The sequence below is a fragment of the Sceloporus occidentalis genome, unplaced genomic scaffold, assembly GCF_023333645.1.
Source record: "Sceloporus occidentalis isolate IW3139 unplaced genomic scaffold, rSceOcc1.0.p SCAF_3, whole genome shotgun sequence".
Classification (NCBI taxonomy): domain Eukaryota; kingdom Metazoa; phylum Chordata; class Lepidosauria; order Squamata; family Phrynosomatidae; genus Sceloporus; species Sceloporus occidentalis.
In genome coordinates this window covers 214867023-214891269 of record NW_028316983.1, presented here as the reverse complement: position 1 = coordinate 214891269, position 24247 = coordinate 214867023, and the positions used below count along the sequence as shown (strand labels likewise).

At 40.6% G+C, this 24247-nt stretch overlaps 1 pseudogene; it reads right to left on the bottom strand.

Moving 5' to 3' along the window:
* LOC149317473 (uncharacterized) overlaps positions 1-24035 on the bottom strand; it is a 29597-nt pseudogene extending 5562 nt beyond the window's left edge.
* Positions 24036-24247: the final 212 nt, after the last annotated feature.

Below are 24247 nucleotides of genomic sequence, written 5' to 3'. Positions count from 1 at the left end.
CCCCACATACTCTGCTATCCAATTTCCATACCTCCATTCCAGTTAGTTCTGAATGCTGTTTCTGTCTGAATTATTATTGTGTGTTTGATTGCACTCTTGCATATTTCTGAATAAAAACCTGAATTTCCCAAAACTTGTAGTTAGTACTGGTGATCCCTCAGTCACCTCCACCCTTTTTAATGTAACAGACTGCAGTGTCTTGTTTGGGACAACCTAGGAATATACAGTTTTGTATGTTTAGTCCAGACTTGGCCTTCCAGATTCTAGTGGATTCCAGCTCTCTTCATTCCCATCCAGCATAGCTATTCATCCAAGATTTTATGCACAGAAACATTAGGAGGGCCACAGATTTCCCTCTTCTGCCTTTAGTCTCTAATAGTGTGCAACAATTCCTTGTGAATAAAACCCTATAAGCTCAGTAGGGTTTGCTTCTGAGCAGATATCCAGAGGGTTGTGTGTTTAATGTATATTTTTTGTTAGGGTAGTGTCCCTTGCTTTCAAGACTAGGCAAAGAGGCAGAATCCTGAGAAGTGGTGATTAAATTTGTATAGACAAAAGTAGCCCCCAAGAGACAGAGGTACCTAGCATGAATCACATCCCCTTCCTTGTCCTCCTTATTGATCCAGCAGCAATTTACCACACACCTACATTGGCCAAGATGCATTTCATCACCCACATTTCTAAAACTGAAGTGTGTACATGCATGTGTGTGTTTGTTTGTTTGCAGTAGGAGGTCAGTGTGTGTGTGTGTGTGTGTGTGTGTGTGTGTGTGTGTGTTTGTGAACTTATTGATGTACCAAAGATCAGCACACTGTGATGGAGAATGCTCAAGCAAAACCATAGAACATGCTGTTCCTGCTTGCTGATGTTCTGCTACGATTTGTCAAGACAGACACAGCTGCTCTATAAAAAATCAGTTTTGTCCTTGTGGGCAGCACTTATCGTATTTCTATCCTAAAACACAGAGCCAATTTTTCCATGGGAGTGCAACTAATATGAACTGTTTTTCTGTGGTACCATTTAATGCTAATGGAGTTGATTCATACTATGATGTTTCCTGCAAACAGATTGTGTGGTTCATTACAGCAAATGCCAACTTACTTTACTTTTTATAATTGTTTAAGGACAACTACCGAGAACACAAGGACCTGGTGAGAAAGCTGGAGTCCTCATCACTACATTACTTCTACTACCTTTGGATTTCATGCCCAATTTATATTGCATTCAGGCACAGAGGCATTGGGAGGGAATTAAAATGGCAGGTGCTGCAGCCTCCTTCTTTTCTCTTCTCTGGGCTGAGGGAGTGCTGGCTGGCTGACTGGTTGGCTGGAACTCTCCTGTCACTGGGGCCGTGAATAAATCTTGCCAGTGTCTCATTTATGATTGAGGCTGCCTGTGAAGATCTCACCTCTAGCATGAGAACAAGACATCAAAGCCAAGAACCCATTCAGTATTTGCTTACCATTAAATATACATTCACAAAGTTACACTAACTTGTACCATTGCATAAACAACTGCACAGCAGCAACCTTAAGTCAGCAGTCACCAATGTGCCGTTGCTTACAGTTAAGGATACATTCTATTTAGTGATTTCACATGCACATACTGTATGTAGAGAAAGTGAAATCACTTGTGTGCCCATGTGCAACTGATGGAACTACCTTTGCAAATCTATTAGCCTTCCACCATAACTGAGATGGTGTCATTACTGATGCAACAGAAATTACATGAGTTTAAGGTCAGAACAGAATTTTAGCTTAAGCGAGATTTGCCCCCATTCCCACAAAAACTGGTCATGATTTGTTCAATTTGTGCAAAGATGTCTCTAATATTTATTTTCTTTGTGAAGCTAGGGAGGGAGATGGTAAGTGAAAGTGACTATCCATCACTAACACCAAGAAGGCACTTTTAACTTTTATGCATTTATAGAAACTCACTAAAACTGTTCTCACAAATGTGAAAATTCTGACAAAGGACTCAATCTAACTGAAGTCTATTCGCTTCAATCGCTTGGCACAAACCTGGGACACCTTCCATTATTCCTAGTGGCCATGTTGCCAGAATGATAGAACTTGTAGTCTGCTCACTGGAAAGCATCAGACTGGCAAAGACTTAACAGGCTTTTCAAAGGCTACTGTCCCAATCACTTTATCCCCCATTTTATTATCTGCAAAAAATAATATCTCCATCCTCTTCTGTCATTTCATCTCTTACTGTATATGCACCATTCTTGATAATTTTATTGGTAGGCCATCTGGCAAAATGATGGTCTCTGCTTGCCAACTGCACAATTTGGGAACATTGCCTTGTAGAGTTGTGGTAGTCACACTGCTGTTATAAACAAACCATTCAAGCTCAGGGTTTTGTTCTCCTGGCCTTCTGCCTCCCTAGAAAAATTCCCAGTGAGATACCCTTGGATGAAATAAATAAATAAAGCATGATGCTTCCCAAGAAAAGAAGCATTAGACCCAGTTAAACTTTGATTAGGCACATTTCTGCATTACATGCTCCCAATAATGAGGAGTAAACAAGTCATCTTTGCAGGAGGGTGATTTGAAGGCAATCAAAATGCTTAATGAAGATGCTTGGGTATCAGCACACTTCTTTAAAAAAAATCTGCAGCAAGTTGCCACCTTGTGGATTTAATCAAAATACAGAGTCCTACATACATTAAGGCAAATACGGGAGATACATTGCTCCCTACTTTAATAAATCACCCCCCCCCCAAAAAAAAAAAAATCCAAAAAAGTGTACTAGTAGATAGTTAAGAACTCTCCCCCCAGTCATTCTTTCACTTCCCTCTCTGACACGCCTATGAACATTAAAGCTGCTGGAGGAAGGATGTTATCTGCAACATGCAGGCAAACCCTTTAAATGCCAATGTGACCTTGGCAAGGGTGTTTTTTGTCAAAACCTGAGGAGGCATACATGGTGCTCTTTGCAGAGTTTGTTGTTAGTGCTTTGGTTTAATAATTCATGAGATGTACTTAACTTGCAAGATTTTAATTATACCTTTATCAGTTCCCCACTTAAAATTCCAATAAAGCAGAACAGGGAGAGAGTAAACTCTACATTTTAAGCTCCAGTGTACCAGGGGATAAACTCAGTGGAAATGGATTTCATGTCTTGGTTGACTAAAAGGCTCTAAGACATTAGTTTTACACACTCACATCAGAGATTTAAAAAGTTACTTTTAGGGAGTATAATGGCGGGTTACAGACCGCCATTTCGGACATCCTCAGGATGTCCCAGTTTGACAGAGTCCGTAACAAATGGCGGCGGCTGTTCCACATGGCTGCTGCCATTTTGATGTAGCAGACGCTGTGCATCTGCACGTCGCGTGGCGGAAGTGATGCTGCGAGTGCGCAACTAGTGCCTCACGGTGTCTCTTCGGGGCCGCAAGAAGGAGCGTGATTTTCATGCTCCTTCTTGGCAGCATCCGGGAACTGCGCCGTTTGGCTGCTGTGGTTCCCAGATGCTGCAACCGGTGGCGGCGACAGACCGCCGCTTCTCGGCAGTCTGTAACACACCTATGTCCAGAATCCCACAAGGATTCTGGGAGTTGTAGTCCAAACAATAACTTTTCAGAACTTTGGCATGTACACAGCACTGCTTTACACAATGCAGTCATAAAATTAGATGACCACATTAGTACCCCATTCTCATTAAGAGACAAAGGCCTGTTACAGACAGCCAAAATAAAGCTGCTTCGAGTCACAGTGGAGGTATGGTGTTTCAATGATGCATGCGTCCTAAGAGTCCAGAAGTTGCACCAAAGCCACACTCCAGCCCTAAGGACTGGAGCGTGGCTTTGGTGTGGCTTCTAGACTCTTAGGACGCATGCATCATTGAAACACTATACCTCCATTGTGACTCGAAGCAGCTTTATTTTGGCTGTCTGTAACAGGCCAAAAGGAACCTGAAGGTGAGGTGCCTATAATTCAATTTTGAGGCTGTTTCAAAATGTGGATGTTTTGTTGCAAAATAACTGTAAAACTTTGGCACAGATTCAGAGAAAATCTGACAGTGTTGGGGGCTGGAGAGGTTTTTCCTTGGAATCTCAAGTTCAAATGTCTGTATCTAAGTTTTTGGGCTGTTGCGAAAAGCAGGGTTTTTTAACTGCAAAACAATTTCCAAACTTTGGCACAGGTTTGGAGGTGATTCCAAATTCCATGGTTCATAGTAAACTTTTACTGGGAGCCCCAAAGCTTAGTTGTCTGTAACTCAGTTTGGAGGCTGTTGCAAAATGTGGGGTTTTGGATATAAAACTTTGCAAAATTTTCAGGGTTCATAGTACAGATATAGTACCTCTTCTCCAGCACAACTGGGATCAAGTTTTGGATGCTTTGAATGTACTCTGGCATAAAGCCATGACTCTTCAAACACTGTTAGAATGATCAAGTATGCACATACAAACTTGCAAGCAGAATATCCAAGGATGCACGTGTGTAAAAGTACATAAAACATAATAAGAAAAAATTATAACATCATAATCTCTCACTGTTGTATGCAGGTCTTGATCATATATAAATATAAGCCACACTGTGTATGAGTATAGTGCTGAATTACCAAGAACACAACAATATACCTGGCTTTCTTATTTTATACATGAATTTATATCAACTTATTTTTGAATATATGAATTCTGACTATTTATTTAGTTATTGAATGTATGTCCTTCTTTTCTCCCAAGATAGGATCCAAATTGTCTTACAATTATTAAAATACGATTAAGCCAAAATATTAATTTACAAAAGTTAGCAAGAATTAAATACTATATTATTTTTAAATGCTTTAAAACATTTCAAAACATTTAAAACATAATTACCAGTGAAAGTTTAAAAATGCAAGACACCATTTCACACAAACACTACTGCTCCATCATTAAAATTTGAAGGCCTGCCAGAATAAAAATGTCTCCACCTGCCAGAGGAAAGAGAGCAAGAGGGGAGCTGAACAAGCCTCCTCTAGAAGAGATTTCCATAGCCTGGGAGCAGCCACTGAAAAGCTCTCTCCTGTGTCCTCTACAAATGTGCCTGTGAAGGTTGTGGGATTGAAAGAAAGTCCTCTCCTGCAGATCTTAAATCTCAAATTGGCCTGTATAAAGATATACAGTGTGTCTGGACCCAAGCTGTACAGAGCTTTAAAGGACTATTTATGTCTAAGCTTTGCTCCACTAAAACTAAGGTAATAAATACACAAAGGAACTTTCAGGTCATCTGGGTTCTTCTGCAAGTGTTCGCTACTCCCTTGAGCATCAGGACCAACAACAACTGAACAGGAGGAACATATATCCTAACTCAAAAAGCCACACACTTTTCATCAAATTTAGCAGTGTATTTTTTCTAGAGAAAATTTCCTTCATCTATTCTTGGATTTGTCTGAATCTTTGTGTTAGTTTATATTAGCAACCACACATTAGCCACAGCAATCCTGTGGACAAATCAACACACTATCTAGAGAAGAGCCTTTCCATTTCTACTTCTTCCTTGAAATGAGGAATTAAAGAAAATACTGCACTCAACTGGGACCAGCTTTTTATTTCTTTTCTTTTCATTTTGCTAGACAAGGCTTTCCTGTGAGGCTTCCATCAACTTGTGGTTTGGATTTCAACCAGAATTACAGGGAGAACTGCCTCTCTCAGGATTTCTTAGCCAATGCACAAAAGCATATGAAGCAACAACAAAAGGAGAAAAAAATGAAAACAGAAGAAGAAAGGAGGGAAAAAACATTATCCAGACATGGTCAGGGCTTAAATAAAGATTTATTTGAAAAGATGTCCAAAGATTTACAGTTAACTTGCATTTTGTAGAAATCTACAAGGTATCCTGTTGTAGTTACTCAGCTTCCAGAGGCCAAATTTCATAAATGGAAAGTAAGGGGAAGTAGATCATAGTTCAGAAAGATACAGAAGTAATATGATATACTCTGCTTTACTGTACATGTTTATAATAAGCCACTGCTTATACTGGACAAACTTTTTAGCTACTACAGAGATTTTTCTATATAAGAGGAATAAACCACTAGTTCACATGCACCTCAGCTGACCTCTCTCTCTCTCCTCTCCCTGGACCCCTAGGGCAACATCAGTTTCAACAGAATATATGATTTGCCAAGCTCTGATTGAAAGAGATAGAGATAGCAGGCTTGGTGAGATCCTGGTTACAGCCACTATCACAACACTTTCTGTATAGAGAGAACAAAGTTGAAGGAACAGGGTGAGACTATATATATGCCCTGAGTTGGCTGCATTCCTATGTTAGATAGGGGAAATGCTGTTATGAAAAGAATCAGAGATTTGCAATCATTCCCACTAGGAACATAATAATAAATAAACTGTTTATTTATAGCCCGCTTTTCCTGGGAGATCAAAGCGGGTTACAACAGAGTACTACACAATGTACAATTTACAAACAGTATTCATATAAAAACCACAACAATACATCAGATTAATTAAAAACAGAGTAAAAAGTTACAAGATAAAACCAGACAAACTAGCATAAAGTGCTGGTGCAACGGGGAGAGAGCAGATCTCATAGCATCTGGGGGAAAGCCTGTTGGAAGAGGAAGGTTTTTAACTTCTTTCTGAACAGATCAAGGGAGGTAACCGAGCGGAGCTCACCGGGAAGAGAGTTCCAAAGTTGCGGGGCTGAGCTAGAAAACGTCCTCTGTGTAGTCACGGAATATCTCATGTCAGGAACCCTCAGGAGTTGCTTCCCAGCCGACCTGAGAGCGCGGGGCAAATTATATGGGGAGAGGCGGTCCTTCAAGTACCCTGGGCCCAAGCCATTTAGGGCTTTATAGGTAATAACCAACACCTTGTATTGCGCCCAGAAGCGAATGGGCAGCCAATGCAGATCGTATAGGACAGACGTTATATGGCTGGTCCTGGAACATCCAGTGACCAACCTCGCTGCCATATTCTGCACCAATTGAAGCTTCCGGGTTTGGTACAAGGGTTGCCCCATGTAGAGCGTGTTACAGAAATCCAACCGAGAGGTCACCAGAGCATGTACCACCGTTTCAAGGTCCCCCTGGTCCAGGTAGGATCGCAGCTGGCGTATCAGCCGAAGCTGATAACACGTGCTCCTGACTGTCGCATCCACTTGAGATGTAAGGTGGAGCGACGAGTCCAGAAGCACCCCCAGGCTGCAAACTCAGTCCTTCAGGGGGAGCGTGACCCCATTCAGGACAGGTGGACAAATCTCCATCCCCGGGTGCGGGGAACCTATCATGAGTACTTCCGTTTTCTCTGGATTCAAGCTGAGTCTGTTTTCCCTCATCCAGCCCATTACTGACTCCAGACAGGCATCTAGAGGAGAGATGCCATCCCTGGTCACTGCATCAGTCAGAGACACAGAGAAACATATTTGGGTGTCATCAGCATACTGATAACACTGTGCCCCGTGTCTCTGGATGATCTCTCCCAGCGGTTTCATGTAAATGTTGAATAGCATGGGGGACAGAATGGCTCCTTGAGGGACACCAGATGTAAGTGCCCTCTTATCGGAGCACACGTCCCCCAGCTGCACCATCTGGAATCTGCCCAAGAGGTAGGAACGGAACCACTGGAGCGCAGTGCCCCCGATACCTAACTCCCTCAGGCGTTCAAGAAGGATACCATGGTCAATGGTATCGAAAGCCGCTGAGATGTCTAAGAGCACTAACAGGGACACGCTACCCCTTTCCATGCCCAGACGGAGATCATCGACCAGGGCGACCATGGCAGTCTCGACTCCATAGCCCGCCCGGAAGCCAGTTTGAAATGGGTCTAGAAAATCTGTTTCATCCAAGACCAATTGAAGTTGAAAGGCAACCGCCCTCTCGATCACCTTCCCCAAAAAAGGCAGCAGGGAAACAGGCCGATAATTAGGGAGGGCTTTTTTAACAGCGGTTTTACAATGGCCAATTTCAAGCTGGATGGAAAACGTCCTTCCCTAAAAGATGAATTATGTGGAGCAACATAACAGTTACAACCGATCCCCCCTGAGCTGCTAGCCAAGAGGGACAGGGATCGAGAGAGCACGTTGTCTTCCTAACACTTCGAAGGATCTTGTCCACTTCCTCGGTACTCACAGACTCAAAATGATCCAGTACAATCGAGTCCACAGAGGCTCTGGGGACCTCTACTCTGGATCCTGAAGAAATACTGTTACCCATGGGAAGATCAATGATTCCTTGTAGGAGGGTTGCAGGAACTGATGAGCTGTCTCACATGGAAATCTCAGTTAACTCTTAAGAATGTGGATTTCTCTTTCTGGCAGGATCTCCCACTAATTGCTCTGTCTTATTCAGTTACTTGCTTCTAAAGTTGTGCAGTCTTGAGTTTCATTTTCAAATAAACTGAACTAGTGTAATTTACACATGAAAGTATAACAGAAAAGGTTTCCATTCTAGTTAGAGTGTTACTGTACATTGAGATTTATGAGATCTAGATTCAAGTTTTCACTGAGCAATAAAACTCACTGGTGACTTCAAGTCAATCTCTCTCTCTCTCTCTCTCTCTCTCTCTCTCTCAACATGATGTACCTCATAGTGTTATTGTAAAGATGAAGTAAAAAGGAGAACTATGTATTCTACCTCGGACTCATTGGGAGGCAAGGTGTAAGCATTTAAAAAAAGTCTAACCACTTATGTGTTCTGTATCGGATGATGGCCTTAGTAATTCAATCCTGGCCATTTTCACTTCCTTTTAAATAATGAACCTATCATCATACATGGATCAAAATCTTTTCTACATTGCATTTCATATATAATTATATACATTGTTTTCTCACAAAGACATTTTGAATCAATCTTAAACCATTAGAATGCAAAGAGACCCAGATGGATAAGAACACTGGACCTACACATTTCATAGTTCCTTGTGCTTGATAGATAATTGGATTTATTCCACAAAGGGTTGCTTTCTATGTGCAAGTGATGCTGTATCCAATGCACGTGATAATCCTGCCAATTTTTAAATTGTCAGATTTTTTAAAAAAAATATTATGTAACTATACGGCCTCATAGGAGTCCCCTTCCAAAAAAAACAGATGCTTAGCAGATTACTATGTATGCATAGTTTGATTGTTGCTCAGAAAAGTTCCTCTCTTGCACTGCAAGTTTCATCATCCCATCCTATTTTGTGTGCATCTGAATTGAGATTTGGGAATGGTCTTCATAATGACATGATGGGCCTGCCTCCAAAATCTCACTGCCTGAGCTATTCCTGACACTTTTTTACTGGCAAGCACCAATTTGGCTTTAAAGTACAGACGGAAGGAAAATATTCTAAAATAATGTTTCACATAATGTGTTTCAGGACATGAGTCAACAATGCGATGTGGCACCTAACCAGGCCAGTGCGATTTTAGGCTGCATCAATAGAAGTATATCGTCTAGATCAAGGGAAGTAATAGTGCCACTCTATTCTGCTCTGGTCAGTCCCCACCTGGAATATTGTGTCCAGTTCTGGGAAACACAGTTTAAAAAGGAATTTGCATTATGTATGTATGTATGTATTTATATGCCACCTTTTTCCTACATTGGGACCCAAGGTGCCTTACAAAAAAAACCTAGTATGTGATAAAGCTGAAAATACCGATAATTAAAAGTTTAAACACAATTGAACAACCTATCATATTATAACATAATTTAAAAGCTGTTTTGTGCATTTTTTGGGGGTGGGGAGTAGAAAACAGCTTTTATTTATTTTTATTTTTTGCACAGGGAACATATTTTCTAAGTAGAAATATCATTTTTTTTAAAATGTAGAAAATACTGTTTTCTATACCAAAAATAAAAGTACAAATTTTGCACAGAGTGAATCCCCAACTACAGCCATTTCCTGTGTTGGAGACAGTATTTGCTGCACATAAAATAATGTCTGTGCAGAAATATTATTTTCTGTACAAAAAAAAATGCTGCATTCTGGGCAGAAATGCTATGTGTAAATTTTTCACATAAGTGTCAAACTCCAAATAGGTTTTGAAAACTGCACAGTTTTTAATGACTTTCTCACAAGAAGAAAATAGGTAAAATTCTGCACTGCTTCCTTAAAGAATGAAATGAGCAAAGAATTGTGTCCCTAATTGAAAGTGAAGAAACTTTGGCCCTGTGGAGGGTTTGGACTTCACCTTCCACAGTCCGTTACCATTGGCTATGCTGAATGCAGAGTGGAACAACTGGAGGAAGAGATTTCTTATCCATACTTTAAAGTGCTAATCTAAGTTGGTGTCTAAAGAGCTAGGAATCCAAAATCACAGCTGTGTTAAGTCCAAGAGAGATCAAGCCTTTTCACATTTAGAAAGAAACACATGCTGTAGAGTCCCAAAAACAAGTTTCACTGCTGAATCTAGTCTTTCTTCAGGAGCATTTCTGCTCACCAAGGGATAATACTGTCAATAATACTCATCTGACATTTATGCTTAACTGGAATACAGACTGGACCCTAAGTTACACGTTGATTGTGACAAAAATTGTCAACTGCTTCTGGAACATAATTTACACATTATTATCAAAGGGATTTCAGTCATATTGTAAGTAACCAATTTATAGCTCAACAGTAGATTAGGAGTTCAAGACCAGCAAAAGGGCTCAAGCTCAACTCAGGCTTGCATCCTTCTGAGGTCACTAAAATGAGTACCCAGACTGTTGTGGGCAAATTAGCTTACAGTTGTAAACCACTTAGACACTGCTTAGGCGATATAAAGCAGTATATAAATGAAGCTTGTTTGTTTTGAGTTTGTTTGTAACATTAACTGAAACTGTCTATATCTGACAACAGACCATGCAATCAAAAGAAAGGAATGAAGAAGACAATTAACTGATTTTAATCTACATAGACTTTCTAGGAACTCCCAAAATGAGAAAATTATTTAATATCATGGAATTGTGATACTTTAATAATGAAAATAAAAACGTATGACTAACATTCTATTAGTGACATAAGAAAACATATGTCACATTTATGCCTGCATGTCTCCCATCCACCACCACCCCCCTTTTTTTTGGTCACTGTCGAAGTAGGAATTCTCTACCTCCCAAAAATGTATTTTTGCTTTTAATGCTTCCAACATAGTCACAACAATTAAGGTATTCTCTGGGACCTCCCAGAAATCCTCTGAAAGTCCTGTGCAACTTGCTAAAGTTAGCAAGCCAGACACATCTCAGCCATACCCTGTTCTTTACCAGCCAAAAAATGTCCCAGTGTAAGTGAGGGATCCTGTGGAAGGAAAGTGAATCCTGTTAATTGGGAGAAGGCAGATGTATCATAGTTCCACTGTAGTTGTTCAGCCATGTATCATAGTGTATGACACACCACTGGTGAAAGATCTCTGCCATAAACTATATCTAAATCAAATGTTAATCCTATCTCAAACAGACCCATCGAAATCAATACTTCAACTAGTGGTGACTAAAAAGTACCATTTAGGACTACTGTTGGATTTTGCCCTATATAATACACATGGTGAAGACCTTTTTAAAATAATAATAATAAGGATAATAATATTCCAGCTAACTATAAACCATTAATAAAGGTTGATGAGAAAAAAAATAAAAATAAATCTGATTAATTATACTCACCAGTATTTGGACTATATAAGCTACAGGCTTTTGACAGAGCTAATTAAACCTGTTTGAAGTAATGAAACAATTTCATCTAAGTGCATAATGTATGGCACACCATTTGTATATTATTTGAAAGTCCCAGATTAATGTTCTGAATTATTACATAGCTGGTCAGTATATCATTTGAAATGCTCACCTCATTAAGCCAGTGAGTCACACATCTTTTGAGCTGTACAAACTCTTTCAAGAGAGGTTAGCTATAACTGTTAAAGCCATCCTAAGAATTATTCTGAATGTTGGTCATGACCTTCTACATGAACTAGACATTTCTGTTTTTTCCTATTCTATTTAGCATTTATTAAATAGTATTTACTATTGCTATATAGTGAATAATGCCTGCACAGTGCACTTCTGAGAGATTGGAGACCTATGTAGAATAATGGAATACTTTCAAGATTTGCAGTTCATCGGTTTGAGTTAAACATGTATATATGTGCATGCATGCAAGGACAAGTCCTGCAGGGGGAAAAGTTACAAATCCAAAAAAGCTCTATCAGTGTTAGCATGGAAAAGGAAATTATCAGATTATGCTTGAAGCCAGGATTCCCCAGAGGTTAGAAGCACAGTTGACTTGTTTTCCAATTCTGAGTCTGTCTGTACTCATTGGTTACTTCAATAGACTGATTACAATGGATAGTGGGTAAATGGTGAAAAGGAGAATTAAAAAGAGGAGGGAGGGAGTGTCAGAACTCCAAAGCCAATTACTGATCAATATTCACCTTCCCTTTGGTTTCTGTTCATATTCTGGGTAATGGCTTTAATTGAAGTTCTGCCAGCTTTGCTTGCTTTGCTAGGGGGGATGGGGAGGATTGCAACTTAGGATTGGAATGCACTGTTTAATTAGCTGGAGACATCTGCGGAGCCTGTCCAAGGTCAGGTTGGGTTCTCAAGCCTAGTTAGCCTGGGAAGCAAGGGGGGAAGAAGGTGGAGAGGAGAAAAGGCGGGAGAGGAAAAAAAGGTGGGGGCTTGAGTACTTTTAACTTGGTGTTTGAGGTTTGCCTTTCAGATTTCACTGAAAAGTCTGTCTGTTCACTTTCATCTGTATCTCAATAAACTTCACTGCTTTTAAGCAAGTTGCTGTTGTGGATCACTGGTGGAAGTTGGCGGATCTTACAGGGAGAGAGAGAGAGAGAGAGAGAGAGAGAGAGAGAGAGAGAGAGAAGACCAGCCTTTAAAAACACTCTTAACTACAATTGACATAGAACACTCTGGAAGCTCCATCTCTTTGTCATTTGGAAAAAATAAACAGTTTTAATCTTCATCTGGCAGAAAGATAACCCAGATGACTCATTAGATTGCCTCTGTCACCAACTCCACTAGTTCTTCTGTTGAATAAACAATTTTGAAGTGTCTTGTTCTGGTTTACGAGAAGCAAGAAGGATATAATATCTTGTATCATGATAAACCCATTATAGTGTCCATGATGAATCCATTCCCTGTCAGTGAATGTGTGAGTGGAAACTACTCATTGTGGAGTTTCCTGGGAAATTCTGAGCTGATAGATAAAAGAAGAAGAGCAGCACAAGGAGTGGAGGGGGAACTGGCCCATGTGTTCTAGTACTGTATTATTTGCAGACTGATACAGTTTAGATTGCTGTTTTGATTTTACACGCATGGCTGTCTGTACAAGTGTGCACCATAGTGCTCTGATATGTGGTGTTTTAATTATTGCACTGCTATTTTTTTAAGTGTATATTTCCTATTGACTGTGATTTAGCTGCCCTTTAACATCTCTAATTTTTCTGCTTTAAAACTTTTACATTAGTTTATTGCATTGGATAAAAATTGCATTTCAACATCTAGATCAAGCTGGGTTATGGGTGCAGCTATGGTGGGGGGCAAAATAAGGATGTTTGCCTCCTCCCCATGAAATTTTCCTTCAGTTCCCAAATTCCTGGCATTACAAACAATGAGACACAGAAAATCATTCACAACTAGAATTCTTGTATTTGCTGCGCTTGCTCTCCCTTGGTAACTTAGCCGATCCATTATCTTTGGACACCTTAAATGAATTTCTCCATTCTCACTGAGGTTTTATGTTACTTCAGAGCTAAAAATATAGGAACTAAATGAAACTTCATTAGGAGGAGCAGAATTCTTATTTGGGGGACAACACTCTAATTCCACAAACAGCCCAATAGTTACACACCTGGATGAGGCAATCTGTGGCCTTCCAGGTATCAATGGTCTCCAGATATCTTTGGACTTCAGCTCCCACATGTTTCTGGCCTAAAAGCCAATAACAGCTGATGGGAGAAGTGTTCCCCAGTCTCAATACAGATGAATGTTAACATCTATACATTTTCAAAGAATCATAAGATTATAGAATAATGCTGTTGGAAAAGACCATCAGGTCCATTTAGCACAACCCCCTGCCAAGCCGGAATACACAATCACCCTTGACAGGTGGACATGCAACCTCTGTTTAAAAACCTCAAAAGAAGGGGATTCCACCACTCTCTGAAGCAGTATATTCCACTGTCAAACATCTCTTACAGTCAGGAAATTCTTCCTAACATTGAGGTGGAATCTCTTTTCTTGTACCTGGAATCTATTGGTCCATGTCCTAATCTCTGGAGAAGCAGAAAACAAGCTTCCTCCATCCTCAACATGACATCCCTTCAAATATTTAAACATGGCTAACATATCACTTCCTAACCTTCTCTTCCCCAGTCTAACAATACCTAGCTCTCTGTGTCTCTCCTCATAGGGCATCATTTCCAGACCTTTCACCATTTTGGTCACCCTCCTCTGGACACATTCCAACTTGTCAACATCCTTTTTTGAATTGTAGTAACCAGAATTGGTCACAGTATTCCAGGTGAGATCTGACCAAAGCAGAATAGAGTGGCACTATTGTTTCCCTCAGTCTAAACACTATACTTCAGTTGATGCAGTTTAGCAGCTTAGAATTTCATTTGCTTCACTAGCTGCCACATCACACTCTTTTATATTGTTCCTGTTTGTTTATATAAATTGGCTATACTTGGTGGAGTGGACATTATTTTTGAAATGTCAACAGCAATTCAGGGAAGAAATAAAAAGCACAAGCAGAGCAATTATATATTTGTTGCTCTTGCCTTCTGAGTCCTTCTCTCAGCCTTGGGAGCCTGAATAATCATGCCAACATGTATGGAACTCGGTACACTCAGCAACAAGTTCAAAGCAGGTGAGTTGTGTCCCCCTGGATTTTCTCAGTTGTATCCGCCTGGATTTTTGCTTACAGCACCAACACAGGTAAGAGATGGTAAGGAAGAAGGATTGCAGTAATCTGTAAAGATTCCATCTGATTCATTAAGCATCTACAGTGGGCCCTTAGTATCCTCTGGGGTTTGGTTCCAAGAACCCCCCCCCCCCCCAATGATACCAAAATCCATGGATGCTCAAGTACCATCAAATACAAAAGCATAGTAAAATTGTGTCCCTTATATAAAGCGGCAAAAATCAAGGTTTGCTTTTTGAAAATTACATTTTAAAAAAATATATTGTCAAGCCATGAATCTATGGATAAAGAATCCATGGATACAGAGGGTCAACTTTATAATGCATTTTACGTGAGACCACCTATATATGTTTCTGAAAACAACAAATGGATTTTGTGCCAAAAACACAGTTTGTGTAGTGTTTTGTGCACCAAAAAGATGGTTTTTACACAAAAATTATTTTTTCTAAATAAAATAAAATTTATTTTCAACAAAAAAGTTCCAAAATATGAAAAATATTTGAAAAATGCACAAAACCCTCATTGTTTCATGTAGCTGTTAGAAAACTGTTGAAATCAGTCTTCCATGTGATAAAAAAATAAATGAAGGTTTACATACCTGCTTTCAAGGCTACTTTCTCCCACTGACCATTTCCATGCACAAGATGTGTCCCAGAGGCCCTTCAAGAGGTCTGCCTGCCAGTAGGGAGGATGGCTGAAAAGAGGGCTTCCTTTGTGATAGAGTCCCATTATTGAACAAGGTTTATCTGGAACCAAATAATCTGACCTTTTGATGATAAGCAAAGTCAATGTTTTTCATTTCCCAGAGCTTCTGAATTTGTTGATTTAAATTCTGCTTCTACTGACTTATTGAATCTTAATTAGGTGTTATTTTTATTTTTATTTTAAGTTATGTTGGAAATCTTTGGATTGAAGAGAAGGGAAGCAAATGTTTAAAATGAAATAATAAAGAGGGAAATCAGTGTCAAAATAATTTTCTAATTAATAGGTGTCATTTCTTAAACATTCATTTAATACATTCTTTACCACTGTTCTCCTGCTTTGTATGGGATTAGTGATGTCAGCTATGCAGACTGTAATAATTGTTAGAGCTGGCAGAAATAAAACACTCAGTTATGCTTTTTAGTGTAACTTTTGACATTACAATCTATCAAAGCAAATGTATAATGAATTCAGAAAACCAGCCTTTAATTACCTGGCAAAAAAAGAATCTGCGATCACTCACTGTACAAAGCTGATAATCTCTGGATACAGTGGAAGCATTTTAAAGGTCCACTCTATTTCTTCATGAGGCATTAAACTAAACCTAACATATGAAGTTAAAAGCAAGCATTCTTAAATTGGATAGATGATAATGGGCAAAACATACCTGCAGTAGTTACTGGCCAGAATCCTGTTGCTGCATTTTGCTGGCACAACTAAGCACCTGTAAATAGTAGTGGCAGGTGGAGGAAGCCCATAGGACCTGCAGCCATGAAGGAAATATGGCACTGTTGTCCTCAAACCTGGCAAGTTCTGTTTGCCTTCCCTTGACAATTGTGCAACCATGGGAGAAATCACAGTTATGGCTATTATCAGCTGGCTGCATATGTGGCTCCTGGCTGTCTTTCATACATCATCATGTGTACTGCTCTCCATGATAGAGCTTCCAAAGGGAAAACCAGAAAGAGTTCCCATACTTTTAGTGGCCATGTAGAAGAGTGAATTTCAACAGTAACCTGCTGAAACCACTTCTTCTACAAAATCAAATAATTAAAGGTATAGGAACCCAGTTTTCAATCTGGCAACCTTAATTGGTGATGATGATATGATTTTAGCTGTACCTCATACTGGTAAAGTGGAGAATGTCTTTTCTCTAATACCTCAAACCTTATTCCACAGGCTAAAAGCCATAAAGCACAAATCCTTTGTTTGTTGTGGGTTTTTCGGGCTATGGGGCCATATTCTAGAAGAGTTTATTCCTGATGTTTCACCAGCATCTGTGGCTGGCATCTTTCTCTGAAAGTTTCTTACTGTTCCTTTTTGCAGTCCATTCAGAACCACACCAGTGGGCAAGCTCAAAACTGCATCATTTGGTTGCTGCAGTCCCCCAGTGGTCCCCCAGTGATCAGGACTGCCCCATCTGCTTCGCTCCTAAGTCAGAGGTGGCAGAAGATCAATAGCGTTCTAATTGTTCCTGGATTCAGACTCCCATTATCCCATCCTGCTCATAGTTAATGGTCAAGAATGTGTTCCAGCAGCATCTGGAGGGTCACTGATTCATCACTGCTGTTCAAAATGTGGGGCAATTTTAGCATGAGCAAACATTTTATATAGGGTTTGAATCACTCCAAATTATTCTTCAATACATTATGATCTGTTATTTGTTATTCTTTAGTCATACAATTATTTGTTGATAAGAATAGCCAGAAGAAAAATGGTGGGACGACATCAAAAACCAAAACAGCCATACCACCATAACACAATTGACCCCATTGATGCTGATGATTACTTAATGGATGAAACAGCTTAAAGTTGCTCAGAAATATATTACATTATTTTCCACATTTCTGGAGCTTAAGAAAAAAGCAGTTTTTATCAACCGATGAATACATTTACAAATGTTTCCTTGCCAACACCATTGTGTTTGTATTCCCACTGATATACCAATCACTTTTAACATCTTGTATTCATAATGATGAAAGCTGGCATCCTGTTAACCATGTATTCGATTATAATTTTGATTTATTTATTATTTATTTACTTCTTTTATATGGCACCTTTCTCCCAAAATGGGACCCAAAGTGGCTTCCAAGATTTCTGTCATTACTTTGGGGATTTATGGCTGTCAATGACCAAACGTGACTCCCAAAACCTACCTCTTAAGCTCTGACTACAGATATCTTGATCACAGTGTGCACTGAGACCAGCAGCTGTGGTGGAACCACAGGGCATCTATCTAGCTGTCCAGCTCAATGTGCTCCATGACTAGGAGAGCACTGCATTCAACATTTTCCAGTGTCCTGTTATTCAATGCCTCAGAAGCCTTTCAGTTTGAGTAGTTGTGAGGAAAATTTGGATGTCTTAGAAAAATTTGGATGGGTGGCACTGGACAGAAGAAGCTATGCCAATGGAGCCTCTTCATTGTAGCTATCTCTGATGATGTAGTGTCATGGCCAATGTATGATATTCTGTAACTCAAATTAACATTTTCAGTGTTAATAATTGCAAACACAAAATGTAGCATACCATCTAAGTGCAATTTCTGCTACAACCCAAATTACAACAAGTTATTTAACCAAAAAGGAACACATGAATATCTTAGCCAGATGTCCCACTGAATTCTACAGTTGTTTGCCACCATCAATCATCTTCATTGTGTCAACCTTTGTTCTAAGCAGCTTGTCATCACATAGGATGCTCTTCTAGGAATGCCATCCTGTTTTCTCCCAATGGTGAAAGAGGCCCAGAGGTAGGCAGGATGTTTCATTTGATGTTGAGGGATGCATAAATACAATTATGAATATAAATGTTCTTCTACCTAATTATACTGTACACACAGATAGCTTATGCTATGGTTTTATGCATAACCCATAGAAATACTGATTATTCTGGTCTGATGAGGTATGTGCATGGGGCACTGTGAGTCCAATCATTACTACACTAATTGACTGTTTTTCAAATGTCACTCCTATGGAATAATTAACCCACATCGTGCATCATATCTCATGTTAAGAAGAGCTGCTGAATAAATTAGTTCAAAGCGGAAGGTTTGGCAAGACAAGCATAACTTGCTTAAGGAAATACACACATTACAGAAAGGATTGTGAACAGAATCAGACTATTTTTGAAAAATTAACCACTAAGAGGCTCATGTTAGAGGGAAATGCTGGCTGCCACCAAGTTGCTAGGCAACATCCCTCTTTGTCATCACTATTTGCACCGAGGTCTGTTCATCAGCTCAGCCCCATGGGTGACCTCTGCTAGTACATAACTGTCATCCTTTGGCCTGGGAAGGAGTGAATAGGCTGGCCCAGCTCCACCAGGGCTAGCCTGAAGATAGAATAGAGGCTCCTCCCTCCATAACTGTCATCCATCGGCCTGCGAGGGAGAGAATAGGCTGGCCCAGCTCCATCAGGGCTAGCCTGAAGATAGAGGCTCCTCCCTCCATAACTGTCATCCATCGGCCTGCGAGGGAGAGAATAGGCTGGCCCAGCTCCACCACAGTTAGCCTGAAGATAGAGGTTCCTCCCTCCATAACTGTCATCCTTCAGCCTGTGAGGGAGTGAATAGTTTGGCCCAGCTCCACCAGGACTAGCCTGAAGATAGAGGCTCCTCCCTCCATAACTGTCATCCTTTGGCCTGGGAGGGAGTGAATAGGCTGGTCCAGTTCCATCGGGGCTAGCCTGAAGATAGAGGTTCCTCCCTCCATAACTGTCATCCTTCAGCCTGGGAGGGAAGGAATAGGCTGGCCCAGCTCCACCAGGGCTAGCCTGAAGATAGAGGCTCCTCCCTCCATAACTGTCATCCTTCGGCCTAGGAGGGAGATAATAGGCTGGCCCAGCTCCATCAAGGGCTATTCTGAAGATAGAGGCCCCTCCCTCCATAACTGTCATCCTTCGGCCTGGGAGGGAGGGAATTAGTCTGGCCCAGCTCCATCAGGGCTAGGCTGAAGAAAGAGGTTCCTCCCTCCATAACTGTCCTCTTTTTGGCCTGGGAGGGAGAGAATTAGTCTGGCCCAGCTCCATCAGGGCTAGGCTGAAGAAAGAGGCTCCTCCCTCCATATATGTCATCTTTCAGCCTGGGAGGGAGAGAATTAGTCTGGCCCAGCTCCATCAGGGCGAGGCTGAAGAAACAGGCTCCTCCCTCCATAACTGTCCTCTTTTGGCCTGTGAGGGAGAGAATTAGTCTGGCCCAGCTCCATCAGGGCTAGGCTGAAGAAAGAGGCTCCTTCCTCCATAACTAATTGGGTTATGGTCAGAGTGTGTCCTAGCTAAAATCTCAACCTTTTTTGAGTTATTACATAGTGTCTTAGAAATAAAAAAATAATCCCATCTTGCAAAGGATTTATGTCTTGTAGAAAAAAAAGAAAATTCTCTTACTTCTTCATTTTTATATCTCCAAATATCCACTAGATGTAAGAACTCCATTATTTTAAAAAACGACTTAGGTAACTTTCCTTGTTTTTGTTTAACCCTCTTCCCCGAGAGTCTATCCTTAGTTGGGTCTATCACCCCATTAAAGTCACCACATAGGACTATATCTCTGCCATTGTAATTTAACAAAATGTGTGCTAAACCTTTATAGAATTTGGCCTTTTTTTCTTGAGGGGCGTACACTGCAATTAAGATAATTTCCTTTTCTTGAGTCTTAATCTCAACTCCTATGTAGTGCCCATTTGGGTCGTTAAATAATTCTCGGGCTTCACACTTCGCTTTCACATAAACTACAATTCCTCTTTTTTTTTTTTTTGCTTGAATACGGAAAAATTCAGAACCTAATTTAGGGTTTCTTAACAATCTTTTATCTTTATTTCTTAAATGTGTTTCTAATAGAATATTTACATCGTAGCCCAACTTATTGAGCTTATGATAAATTTCTTTCCTTTTTTCCCTCTCATTTAGTCCTTTAATATTCCATGAAAAAAAAACTTAATTCCTTCAGGTATGTCATTTTAAAACTTCCTCTATTAATTTTCTTCTATTTCTCCTGTAAACGATAATTCTGCACTTCCAATTTCTACACTTTTCTCTTCCCCCTGTGCCTCCTCCGCCTTATTGTTGTCTAGTCTCTCATCTTCCTCCAAACTACTTTTCAAACTAGATTTTTCTTCTTCCTTTTTCTCTTCATTTTTCTTTTTATCTGCAGATCTTAATTTCTCCCTATAAGCTTGCACTTGAGTGTCAGTTTTTTTCTGTATCCTTCTTAAAGTCTTTATTACATTTTCTCCAGAAATCCTTTGCTTTTTGTACTGTGTTAAGTTTTTACCACTTTTGTTTGTAGAAAACTGACACTCCTTCTAATTTCTCCCATTTGTATATTATACCATGTCTATTTAGAAGAGAGGTTAAGAATTTATATTCTTCTCTTTTCCTCAAAATCCGCTTAGGCACATCTTTAAATATCCTAATCTCATCTTCTTCATATATCAAAGCCTTTCTATAGCTCATTTCTAAAATTTGATCTCTTACTCTTTTACGTAAAAAATAAATCACGATATCTCTCGGCCATCCTTTTTCTCTCGCCACTGTAGAGTTAAGTCTAAACATCTTATTAACGTCATTTATCAGTTCTTGTTCCGCAATGTCTGCAAATTTGGCTAGTACTGGGAGCAAGCTTTCATATAAATTTTCTCCTGTCTTTTCTTCAACTCCTCTAATTTTTAAACAATTTTCTCTAATTTTATAATCTTCCAAAGCCTTTTTGTCTAGCCTTTTCTCAAGTTCAGTTTTATCTTTTTCTTTTATCTTTTCTACTTCCTCTTCCAAATTATCAGTCCTTTCTTCTTGTATTGTAACTTTTTGCTTAATAGTATTCATCTCCTTCGTCAGGCTTTCTAAAGATTCTTTTATGTCTGATAATTCATTTTTTAAATCTTGTCTAATATCGGCTCGTAAAGTTTTGATCTCTTTCTTTATCCTTTGCTCCATCTCAATTTGCATTTGCGTCTGCATTTTTTTAATTTCCTCTAGAAAATATATCAGAAGATTGTCTTCTTTGTTGCTGTTTTGGAGCTTGTGTAGAGCTATTGATGATTCTTGTTGAAGTAGCCATTACTAGAATAAGTTTTAAATTAGTACTTATGAATTTTACCAAAGATTTAAGAAAAAAAATCCCCCCCTTTTTCCTTTCAAACCCAACTCTAGCTTTATGTTAAGTCAATTTCACCCCCCAGTTATTCACACAACTCCTTTGAATTATAGCATCAACTTCTCCTCAGTCTCTCACACTTGCACTGGCATTTGAGGAGGACACATGGTCTAGATTGTAATAACAGCTCCCCTTAGTCTCTCACACTTGTGATGGCATTTGTGGAGGACAGATGCTCTGGGTTGTAGCAACAGCTCCCCTTGGTCTCTCCCACTTGCGATGGTGTTTGTGGAGGACAGATGCCTGTGAGGGAGAGAATTAGTCTGGCCCAGCTCCATCAGGGCTAGGCTAAAGAAAGAGGCTCCTCCCTCCATAACTGTCCTCTTTTGGCCTGGGAGGGAGGGAATTAGTCTGGCCCAGCTCCATCAGGGCTAGGCTGAAGAAAGAGGCTCCTCCCTCCATAACTGTCTTCTTTTGGCCTGTGAGGGAGAGAATTACTCTGGCCCAGCTCCATCGGGGTTAGGCTGAAGAAGAAGAGCCCTCCCTCCGGTCCATCTGCCTTGGTCCAGGCCTCAGAGGGAGAGAAGAACTGCTGGACCTGATCCCCTCCCCTCCTCACCATTCCCTTCTCCTTTTGTGTCATGTCTTTTTAGATTGTAAGCCTGAGGGCAGGGAACCGTCTATTATCCCCTCTGTAGTAAATCGCCCGGATTCTCAGTGATTGGGCGGTATATAAAAATAAAAATAAATCATATTATTATTACATATGCTAACAGCTCCAAAAAATGTTAAGAACAAAGCAAAACAAAACAAAAAAATCTCAAATAATCTTGTGCCATCTTGAAGTCTAACACGTTTTATCTGGCATAAGCTTTCATGGACTGCAGCCCACTTCATCAGATGCAGCTGTAGGCTGGAGTCCATGAAAGCTTATCCAGAATACAATGTATTACTTTTTAAATGCCGCACAACTCTTGGTTGTTTTTGCCACAACAGACTAACAGAGCACCTCAATTTGAAGTTTTCTTTTTAAATAAATAAATAAACTGTCAAGTACACTTTTTTTAGTGTGATCACTGTTCCAACATCCCAGGATCTGGATTATCTGTATCAAAATCCAGTTCTGTCTTTTACAAGACTATTATGTATTTTAGTATGTCTAGGTATTTCCTAGTGGGTTGTTTCCAAATCTGAGTTGACCTGTGCATTGTGCCCTATAATGGGTCTTTTTTCCTTCAGTGGGCCACTGTAAGCTCACCTAGGCAGCTCAACAATATTTCAAGCACCACCAGGTGGCTAGCCATTTGTTGTTGTGGTATGCCTTCAAGTCATTTCTGACATATGGCAACCCTAAGGTGAACTTATCATGGGAGTTTCTTGGGAAGATTTGTTCAGAGGAGGTTTGCTATTGCCTTCTCCTGATTCTGAGACCATATGACTTTCCCAATATCGCCATAGCTGTCATTTAAGTGTTCACCTGAGGACTCTATGGGAAATAAAAATGGCAGCTAACTTCAAAGGGCCAAAAGAATCATCTAGGCTAAGTATCAGCAATACCACACCAAAGTACCACACCCTGGTGGTGCAGTGGTTAAATGCTGGTACTGCAGCCACTCACTCACAAATCACAGGGTTGTGAGTTCAATCTCAGCCAAGGGCTCAGGTTTGATCAGCCTGGCACCCTTCTGAGGTCACTAAAATGAGTACCAAGCTTGTTGGAGGCAATTAGTTTACAGTTAATGATAATTATTATTATTATAATTATAATTTCTATTTATATACCACCTTTCCAAAGAATCAAGGCGGTTTACAAAAATGCAAAAACAGTTACATAACATATACACAACTAAAAATACATCCCCTTATCTAAACTAAAATACCAACATCAAAATTTAGTTAAATTAATTGCATTAAAATATATTAAAATACAGGGGGCAATTGGTATATGCGGGGATCCGTTACGGATCCCCCCCCCCCGCGTATACCAAAATCCACGTATGCTCAAGTCCCATTTGTCCCAATGGCGGTGCGTGTGCCATTGGGACAAAAGTTCCTGCCCCCGCCTCCCCTCTCTCCCTTCCTCCTCCCTTCCCTCCCTGCCTCCCTCCCTTTCCTTCCCCTTACTTACCTTTAACATCTCGGCGCGCCTGCTTGGCCTCCTCCACCACCGCTGCGGGGCAAGCTGGGTGGTAGTGGCGGCGGCGGAGGCCAAGTCTTGGCTTCGCCGCCTCAGTGCCTTTTTTTTGAAGAGGAGGCACAGAGGGCAGTAGCGCCAGAGGCCTTCAAGGCCTCCGTCACCATCACCCAGCCTCCTCACCGCCGCTGCCGCTGGGGAAGAGGCAGGTATCGGTGCTGGGGCCCTCTTGGCCTCCAGCACCGGTATCCAGCCCTTTCGTGGCGGCGGAGGCATGGAGGAGGCCGGATGCCGGCGCTCGAGGCCTTGAAGGCCTCCGGCATGGTAGTTCTTCCTCCTCACCGCCAAGAGGCCTCCAGCACCACCATCGCGCCCTGTCACGGCAGCGGCAAGGAAGCCAAGACTTGGCCTCCGCCGCCACTGCTGCCACCCAGCTTGTAAGTAAGGGGAAGGAAAGGGAGGCAGGCAGGGAAAGAAGGGAGGAGGAA